Source organism: Culex pipiens, unplaced genomic scaffold (genome assembly GCF_016801865.2).
Source record: "Culex pipiens pallens isolate TS unplaced genomic scaffold, TS_CPP_V2 Cpp_Un0035, whole genome shotgun sequence".
Taxonomy (NCBI): Eukaryota; Metazoa; Arthropoda; class Insecta; order Diptera; family Culicidae; genus Culex; species Culex pipiens.
The window spans coordinates 26616-36346 of NW_026292852.1; the positions used below are offsets into that span (position 1 = coordinate 26616).

A 9731-nucleotide genomic window follows, 5' to 3' on the forward strand; every position below is an offset into this window, starting at 1 on the left:
ATGTGGTTGGTGCCTTCCTCACTCTTTTCCAACAATGGGTGATATGTAATATGATGGGTTTGGACACAAATTTGATCCAAAAAACACACATATCACTCAAGGGCTCATAAGTGGCATTATAAGTGGTCAGAACTCGAGGCAGGGTTGCCAGATCTTTAATGTTTTGGACTTGTTGGAAAGGTCTTTCGATTACCTAACCAACGATGGGTCGGATGATGGATCCGGACATTGTTTACATACATTTAAATGAGATCCGTCTACAAAAAAAGTACATAAATATCACTTAAGTGGTTATAACTCGAGACAGGGTTGCCAGATCTTCAATGTTGTAGATTCGTTGGAAAGGTCTTTCAATTACCTAACCAACGATGGGTCGGATGATGGATCCGGACATCGTTTACATACATTTAAATGAGATCCGGCTTCAAAAAAGTACATAAATATCACTTAAGTGGTCAGAACTCGAGACAGGGTTGCCAGATCTTTAATGTTTTGGATTCGTTGGAAAGGTATTTCAATTACCTAACCAACGATGGGTCGGATGATGGATCCGGACATTGTTTACATACATTTAAGTGAGATCCGGCTTCAAAAAAGTATACAAATATCACTTAAGTGGTCAGAACTCGAGACAGGGTTGCCAGATCTTCAATGTTGTAGATTCGTTGGAAAGGTCTTTCAATTACCTAACCAACGATGGGTCGGATGATGGATCCGGACATCGTTTACATACATTTAAATGAGATCCGGCTTCAAAAAAGTACATAAATATCACTTAAGCGGTTATAACTCGAGACAGGGTTGCCAGATCTTCAATGTTGTAGATTCGTTGGAAAGGTTTTTCAATTACCTAACCAACGATGTGTAGGATGGTGGATCCGGACATTGTTTACATACATTTAAATGAGATCCGGCTACAAAAAAAGTACATAAATATCACTTAAGTGGTCAGAACTCGAGGCAGGGTTGCCAGATCTTCAATGTTGTAGATTTGTTGGAAAGGTCTTTCAATTACCTAAATAACGATGTATAATATGATGATGTTTGGTTCAGTTTACTGCCATTTATTCATCTTCCGAAAATATGCGAAAACACATTTTTATACATAACTTTTGAACTACTTATCGGAACTTCAAACAATTCAATAGCACCGTATGGGACCCTAAACCAAGTCGAATGCGACTGGTTTGGTCAAAATCGGTTCAGCCAGTGCTGAGAAAACTGCGTGACATTATTGGTCACATACACACACACATACACACACACATACCCACACACATACACACACACATACACACACACATACACACAGACATTTGTTCAGTTTTCGATTCTGAGTCGATATGTATACATCAAGGTGGGTTTTCGAGCTTTTAATAAAAAGTTCAATTTTAGAGCAGGATTATAGCCTTACCTCAGTGAGGAAGGCAAAACTCTTTGTGGACGTACAAAGGGTCATTGTACTCAGAAAAATAAGCTTTATCGCTGTAAACAATGATATCAGCCATCTAAGCTTCATTTTAGGACCCAATTGTGCTAAAACATAATTAAGACAGATACAAAAAAGGGTGACCATGTAAAAGATTCGGTTGAGGCAGCACTAAGCTTTATGGAATCGGCCTTGTTAGCCCAAGCTTTTTTCATGTTATGGCTTTTATACTTTTAAAGTAACGTTTATAGTTTTAGGATACCTTTTTTGTAAAATCGTGTCATAACTGTTAAATTACTTTTGACTTAAATTGAGTCTATTTTCCTACTACTTTGCTAGAGGTGTCAAAATGAAAAAAAGGATGACTTAAGTCCGAACTAGTTGAATTCATATTGAACTTATAAAAAATTGAACTACATTTCTGATCTTCGGTCAATTTTTGGCTAAAATTTGAATTTGTCTTGAATGAGTAGATAAAAAAAAGGATAAACCACGAGATACACCAATTTTTTAATAATTTTTCACGTCTACACTATTTTATTGATAATGGAAAAGGTTAAGTAAAAAATAAAGTTTTATAACTAATTGCAAACTATGTACTATATGATAAATTGGCATAATTTTCAATGATTTGGCTTTTTCAAGAACCCTTGCTTTCAATTTTGTCGAAAAAAAAATAATGTAAAAGGAACAGTGGATTTGCGAAGCTCTAGAAAAGCATTCTTAATTTATTTCGTTCGTTGCGAAGCTCTAGAAAAGCATTCTTAATTTATTTCGTTTTTTTTTTTTACTTACAATGTGTGACTTTTTGATGGTTGTGTACGGTGAATTGAATAAACACATGGACATTAGGGTGATAAGAAAAATGGAAAATTTTGAAAAATCTCAAGAGTTAAGGTTAAGGTTTAACGTTGTCATTCTAGAACAACGAAACGGTCTACTTTACTCTACCAAAAATAACAGAATCAAAAAGGATTTTTTTTTCGAAACAATGGTTAAAAAGTCATACTTTTCAGCACATGTATTAAAAAAAAACTGTAAAGCTCTTTGCAGAACATAATATTTTTTTCACAAAAAAATCTTGTTTCTTTTTTTCTAAAAAAAACTTTTTTTTAATGTCAAAAAAATTCTCAAAACTTCGCCTAAAAACATTAAAGATTGTACCGCTTTTTTCCAGCTGTGATTTAGCAAACTAAAGAAAAAGAAACAGGAAAATGGAAGTTTCTTATGGCCTATCTACAATCACTTAGCTGAGCAATTCTCTACGAAATCGGTCTTTTTTCTTCAATTTTAATTTTTGTATTTTTTAATCCGGCTGAAACTTTTTTGGTGCCTTCGGTATGCCCAAAGAAGCCATTTTGCATCATTAGTTTGTCCATATAATTTTCCATACAAATTCGGCAGCTGTCCATACAAAAATGATGTATGAAAATTCAAAAATCTGTATCTTTTGAAGGAATTTTTTGATCGATTTGGTGTCTTCGGCAAAGTTGTAGGTATGGATACGGACTACACTGGAAAAAATAATACACGGTAAAAAAAAATTTGGTGATTTTTTTATTTAACTTTTTATCACTAAAACTTGATTTACAAAAAAACACTATTTTTAATTTTTTTTTTATTTTTTGATATGTTTTAGAAGACATAAAATGCCAACTTTTCAGAAATTTCCAGGTTGTGCAAAAAATCACTGACCGAGTTATGAATTTTTTAATCAATAGGGTAGAGGACCCAGTTTTCGCCCTGCTCCAGTTTTCGCCCACCTACTGGATTTAATCTGTATTTAGCAAACTCATACCGTTTTTTGGTTGAATTTATTATGCAGGTTTACATATTCATTCATTTCTAGTACTAATTGAAACTTTCCTAATGAATTTCTATTGATTATTAAGTTTTTATAAGCTTTTCAAAAAAAGCCTTACTGCAGCCGCCATATTTTTGTCAATTTAGACTACAGCGGGTAATAATGTTAATGAGGGAAAACAACTCATTTTGTCCGAAAATAATGTAAATGAATAATTCATTAGTTCACTGTATGTCTGAATTTCATGAAAATCTAGTGATTTACCTGTTTTAAACGTTTACCAAAGGTTATTTCAATAAAATAAAGTGGGCGATTTCTGGGGTCATGAAAAAACATGAGATCCAATTTTCGCCCAGGGCGAAATCTAGTATTGTGTTTTCAGATTTTATCTAGAACCAGTTTTCGTTTACCATAAAAACGAATCTAATCGCAGCGAAATGTGCTTGAAAATATATGTGGAACATTCTAGATTATTTGTAAAGGTTAAATAATCATTTTAATTACTTTCATTCATAAGGGGTTTTGGTTCAAATGTTGTAAAAGTTTACTGGTACATAGGATAACAAATTAAGCAGAGGATGGAGAAGTAGTTACACATGTACTTTAATATTTTTATTAAGAGGTACCGTAAACTGGGGTGACTTTGATAGCCCGGGGTGACATTGATAGAAATTTGATTTGGCCACTAATTTTGATACATCCAATGTAACAGTCACATTTTTGCATATATGTTCAATAATAAGCTATCCCTTAATGCTTACATACTTAAAATTCTCAAAAATGTTTAGATACTTATTTGACGGGCATTTGAAAAACCTACCAAAGTCACCCCGGGCTATCAAAGTCACCCCAGTTTACGGTACTCGATGTTTTATGTTTTTTGAGTCAATTCGGGAGCAAATGACCCATAGGGCTAAAGCTTCCCTAACAAAATCAACAACAACATGGAGCTAATTGTAACTGTGTGCCTCTTGGGTGAACAGGGACACATGAGTTCTATCACAAATTTTGATTCAGTCATATTTTTTGAGAGAGAGTGAGAACATGTTTTGGTTTTAGTTATAATAGACAGAGAATCTCAAAATAAGCAGGATATCTGAAAAAAAAACTCCTGGGATTTTTTGAACCTCAATTTATAATATGTACGACAAAATATGTGCACATCAATGAAATTTAGCTTCGGGAACATGTTGTGTATCAATAGGAGACCATATTTGCTTAGCTTTACGTCATAATTTCATTTGATTTCTTGATTTTTGTCGTGGGCGAAAACTGGTTCCAAGGGTGGGCGAAAATTGGATTTAGGGGGGCGAAAATAGGCTCTTCAGAGCACTTTATAAAAACGCAAAATTTTATAAAAAATGAACACGTAAATGATAAAAACCTTGTGGAAACTTAAAATCAAATAGTTTATCAACGTTCTACAACAAATAGAACCAAAAACCATAATTTGCCATCAAATTCTCATCAAATTTCCAAGATTGCCTCTATAAAGTGGGCGATTTCTGGGTCCTCTACCCTACTGATTTTTTCAAAAAATCGAAATTTTGGTCGTAAAAATTTTTCAACTTCATTTTTCGATGTAAAATCAAATTTGCAATCAAAAAGTACTTTACTGAAATTTTGATAAAGTGCACCGTTTTCAAGTTATAGCCATATTTAAGTGACTTTTTTGAAAATAGTCGCAGTTTTTCATTTTTTTAAATTAGTGCACATGTTTGCCCAGTTTTGAAAAAAATATTTTTGAAAAGCTGAGAAAATTCTCTATATTTTGCTTATTCGGACTATGTTGATACGACCTTTAGTTGCTGAGATATTGCAATGCAAAGGTTTAAAAACAGGAAAATTGATGTTTTCTAAGTTTCACCCAAACAACCCACCATTTTCTATCGTCAATATCTCAGCAACTAATGGTCCGATTTTCAATGTTAATATATGAAACAATTGTGAAATTTTCCGATCTTTTCAAAAAAAAATATTTTTGGAATTTTCAAATCAAGACAAACATTTTAAAAGGGCGTAATATTGAATGTTTGGCCTTTGTGAAATGTTAGTCTTGATTTGAAAATTCCAAAAATATTTTTTTCGAAGAGATCGGAAAATTTCACAAATGTTTCATATATTAACATTGAAAATCGGACCATTAGTTGCTGAGATATTGACGATAGAAAATGGTGGGTTGTTTGGGTGAAACTTAGAAAACATCAATTTTCCTGTTTTTAAACCTTTGCATTGCAATATCTCAGCAACTAAAGGTCGTATCAACAAAGTCCAAATAAGCAAAATATAGAGAATTTTCTCAGCTTTTCAAAAATATTTTTTTCAAAACTGGGCAAACATGTGCACTAATTTAAAAAAATGAAAAACTGCGACTATTTTCAAAAAAGTCACTTAAATATGGCTATAACTTGAAAACGGTGCACTTTATCAAAATTTCAGTAAAGTACTTTTTGATTGCAAATTTGATTTTACATCGAAAAATGAAGTTGAAAAATTTTTACGACCAAAATTTCGATTTTTTGAAAAAATCAGTATTGATTAAAAAATTCATAACTCGGTCAGTGATTTTTTGCACAACCTGGAAATTTCTGAAAAGTTGGCATTTTATGCCTTCTAAAACATATCAAAAAATAAAAAAAATTAAAAATAGTGTTTTTTTGTAAATCAAGTTTTAGTGATAAAAAGTTAAATAAAAAAATCACCAAATTTTTTTTACCGTGTATTATTTTTTTCCAGTGTAGTCCGTATCCATACCTACAACTTTGCCGAAGACACCAAATCGATCAAAAAATTCCTTCAAAAGATACAGATTTTCGAATTTTCATACATCATTTTTGTATGGACAGCTGCCGAATTTGTATGGAAAATTATATGGACAAACTAATGATGCAAAATGGCTTCTTTGGGCATACCGAAGGCACCAAAAAAGTTTCAGTCGGATTAAAAAATACAAAAAAAATCGAATGACCGAAATCCTAGAGAACTGCTCAGCTTAGAAAATTTCACTTAGCTTAGGAATTTGAATCAATGGAAATGAATCTGAGTTTCTACAATGGAAAAGTAATCAAATTAGAAACTGACGTTTGGTTTGGAAAATTTCAAAATCTACGGTAAGTTGACGTTTCCATATCAAAGGTAAACAAACAACTGCATAGCAACGTATATCAGCCCAGCAAGTTTTCTAAGTTGATTGTGGATGACGAACGTAAGTTGCAGATTTTCCTAAGTAACTACTTTACTTAGATGTTCTAAGCTAAGTGATTGTAGATAGGCCATTAGTCTCACTCCAATATTCCATCATTACAAATATCTCAGCAATAAATTATTAAATTTTTCGTGTACAAAATGAAAGAACAGTACCATTCTCTGATCTCCTCGAATTTTTGTTTTGAAAATTTGGCAATCAAGCCAAACATTTTAAAAATGACTCAAATCATCAAAATAATTTATTCGGGGGGATCAGAAAATTTCACAAATGGGTAATTCTCCGCCAACTCACACAGCAGTTTCCCCGACCCCTCTTCAATTTGCGTGAAACTTTGTCCTAGGGATAACTTTTGTCCCTGATCACGAATCCAAGGTCCGGATTTTTGATATCTCGTGACGGAGGGGCGGTACAACCCCAACCATTTTTGACGAAAAAAGAGGTGTTTTTCAATAATTTGCAGCCCGAAACGGTGATGAGATAGAAATTTGGTGTCAAAGGGACTTTTATGTAAAATTATACGCCCGATTTGGTGGTGTACTCAGAATTAAAAAAAAAACGTATTTTTCATCGAAAAAAAAAATTAAAAATAAACTCTGCCATTTTCCGTTACATAACTGCATAAAATTTTGGAACATGTAATTTTATGGGAAATTTAATGTACGTTATTAATCTATATTAACCCAGAAGGGTAATTTTTTTCATTTAGAACAAACATTTTCATTTTAAAATTTCGTGCTTTTTTCTAACTTTAAAGGGTTATTTTTGAGAGTGTTACAGTGTTGAACAAAATTTTAGAGCACACAATTAAAAAAAATGATTTATTAGCATAAGGGGTTTATTTGTAACAATCACGAGTTATCGTGATTTTACGAAAAAAAAAAGTTTTGAAAAAGTTGGTCGTCGTTGATCTTGGCATTTCATGGTCACTAGGGTGCCCCGAAAAAAATGACCCCCGGCTCCACAAGCGGCAAATGGTTTATTGGATTATTTAAAGCCTCTGTGCAAATTTTGGTTGAGATTAACCCATTGATACCTGAGTCTAAAGTTGGTGAAAAATATGTTTTACGTATAAATGACTTTTTTTTAAATCGCTTATAACTTTTTGAGATCAAGTTTTACAGCTTTGGTATGTTCCGTAAGAAAATTGGGGTTTCCATACATTTTTTCGATTTTTCCCATACAAACTTCACCTTCGAGTATCGATGGGTAAATGTTGACCGATTTTGTTCATATTTGACCCACAGTCCTGAAATAGCTCAAGGAACTATATTCAGCTTGTAAAGCGAGGTTTGAGAAAAAGTCCCAAATTCTGGGCACCCTAATGGTCACCCGCGACAGACACAAACAACGAAACAAAATGAAACGCAAAAAGTTACTTAAAAAAAATCGTGAAATCGCGATAACTCGTGATGATTACAAGCAAACTTCTTATGTTTATACATCAAATTTTTTGTAATTTTCTCCTTCACAACTTTGTACAACATTGTTACACTTTAAAAAATAACCCTGCAAAGTCAGAAAAAAACACGAAATTTTAAAATTAAAGTTTTTGTTTTAAATGAAAAAACTTTGGGTTAATGTAGATTCAAAAAATACATTAAATTTCCCTTAAAATTTTATGTTCCAAATTTCTTGCCAAAGTTTTTAAAACTTTTAAAGTGTTTTTTTCTAACGTCCTATAGACCAGCGATTCTCAACCTTATTTTAGGCTGGTACCCCCTGCCATGTAAATCAAGTAGGCCCGGTACCCCCGTTGAGAATCGCTGCTATAGACCATATTTCCCGTTATTGCTTTTTGGGGTGTTTTTGAAACCGCCTTGAGTCAGGGGTATTAAAACACACACACAAAAAGCAAAAACTGAAAATTTGGTTTATAGGACCTTTTCAAAAAAAAAAAAAAAAACTCCGGAAATGTTGTCCCTATCCCGAGTTTTCATTTTTATTTTGGATCTTCCTGGTTTGACAAGGAAATGCTGTACATAACCCACGTTTATAATGTAGTGGGAATTGCATTGAATGTAAATTTCTCAAAAGTAAAATATGCTGCATTTACCACTGCCACGAATCATGACTGTTCCAAAAAAGTCGCCAGCAACATGACGTAAGAATACACTTTTTTCATTATGTTATCGTAAAGCTCCATATTGAGAGTAGCAAACTTTCCAACGGTCAGAGTGGGGGCATTCTGGGCTCGTTCCAGCATCAGCACGAGATGTTTTGCCTGTCCAGCTGGCAGCAGATACCACTTGATGTCGTACAGATGGTTGATCAGCTGATTGTTCTACGAGATGGAAAAGTTGTCAGTTTATGAAATGTTTATGATTTAAGGATCACCTTGGAGCTAATAACCGCTCCCAACAGGCAATACTGCGTTAGTTGCTCAAACAGAACGATTGTGAAGATGAACGCCATGATTTCCCGAACATTAAACATCACCAAAATCGTGCTGATCATTCCGAACACGATTGCTCCAATTTTGACGATGATCACAACATTGTAGTGTTCTTCTAGCGTCAGTTCGTACTCGATCAACAGTTGATGCAGTCGCACAAGACGGATCAACTTGGGTCGAATCTCATCAGCTTGACTGGATTCCGGTGACTGCAGCAGCTGGTTCAACTCGTCCATTTCGTTGGCCATCGCGTCCACGAAGCCCACAACAGGCACGATCAGTGCCAGAAACAAGCAATCGATTCCAAGAAATCCGCAAAATGCTGATGGTAGCAATGCCACGTGGAGTGCCATGGTTTCCAGGAATCCTTCCGTACAACTTTCGTCTACACCGGGCAAGCGGAACAGCAGTATGAGAATTTTCTGCCCGGCAATCCACCAAGTCGCGAGTGGCAAGCACAGCATGAACACCAACAGAACCACGTAAAGAGTGGTCATCAAGCTTTGGATCACCGTCCCAATTCGTAGCGGCCTGGCCAGGATCGATCGGTTGCCGTGATTCTCGTTGAGCAGCTTGAACAACTCGTACGATTTCGCGTACAGTGAGCTGAAGCTCGCGGGGTTCATCAAAGCCAGTGCCAACGTGTGGCAAAGCTTGCGTACGGCAAGGTCACCATAAACGGAATCATATCGGATCGTGAGCTCCAGAGAAAGTATAGAACCTCGGTTGCAGCGATAAGTGCTGCCAGCACTGGGTACATTGTGAGAAGTTTAGGACGGAACCTGGGATCTAAAGCGTCCACTCCGATAAGGGCGAAAAGGCGCGAAACATTTGTGAAGAGACGACTGAACAATTCTTCGCCGGAAACGGATTTTACTCTACCAACGCGTTGAAACAT

General features: G+C 34.7%; 1 pseudogene; it reads right to left on the minus strand.

Moving 5' to 3' along the window:
- LOC120431494 (odorant receptor 67d-like) overlaps positions 1-9731 on the minus strand; it is a 34887-nt pseudogene extending 25156 nt beyond the window's left edge.